General features: G+C 39.3%; 1 protein-coding gene across 1 annotated transcript in view; it reads left to right on the top strand.

Annotated features, from left to right (window-relative positions):
* The first annotated feature begins 628 nt into the window (after positions 1-628).
* The window catches only part of LOC142463262 (uncharacterized), a 22,078-nt gene continuing 22,060 nt past the window's right edge, over positions 629-646 (top strand). Inside the window, exon 1 of the mRNA XM_075565777.1 lies at positions 629-646. This exon is cut by the window's right edge and continues 125 nt beyond it. The gene's annotated coding sequence lies outside the window, so the exon portion shown is untranslated.

The following is a 646-nucleotide window of genomic DNA, read 5'->3' as shown; positions in this document are numbered from 1 at the left end:
GTGTTTATTCCTGAATGTATCGTTTTGACTTTTGAGTAACATTTTGAGAGAATTTGTAGCATGTTGACAACAGGCGGCAGATTCTTGATATTTACTACATTATTCCAACAGATGAAAAGAAAGGCAACTGAGAGTTCACATTTCCTTACCAAACTGGTGCTGCCGGAGGGTTTATTTCTCACAGACAAAGATTATATTGATTAAATTAGTGTCTGGTAGGTTGGAGGACCTCAACATATTCCGTTTACTAAATACAACATACAATATGTGTGTGTGTGTGTGTGTATGTATATATATGTATGTCATTTCCCAGAATCCCTTGCTGCAGTGGAAGCGCTGTATGCTGGGTGATAATGGTGAAAGGCAGGGTTGCAGACCTGTCTAAGACATGCAAATGAGCATACAGTAATATTTACAGTTGCTATATATATATATATATTGCTATATATAACACGGCTATTTTCTGCTTTATATATATATATATATATATCTTAATATATAAAATCGAAAGGTTGGTACTAGCTGCGGTGAATCTGATAGGTCCTCAGCCTCTGGCCAATCAGATTGGTGGCTCTATGACGTCACCCAGCTTTATGACGTCACCCAACTCTCTCTCTCTCTCTCCCTCCCCCCCACCGGCTCCCGG

Source organism: Ascaphus truei, chromosome 11, assembly GCF_040206685.1.
Source record: "Ascaphus truei isolate aAscTru1 chromosome 11, aAscTru1.hap1, whole genome shotgun sequence".
Classification (NCBI taxonomy): Eukaryota; Metazoa; Chordata; class Amphibia; order Anura; family Ascaphidae; genus Ascaphus; species Ascaphus truei.
This window is presented reverse-complemented; position numbering and strand designations above follow the sequence as displayed.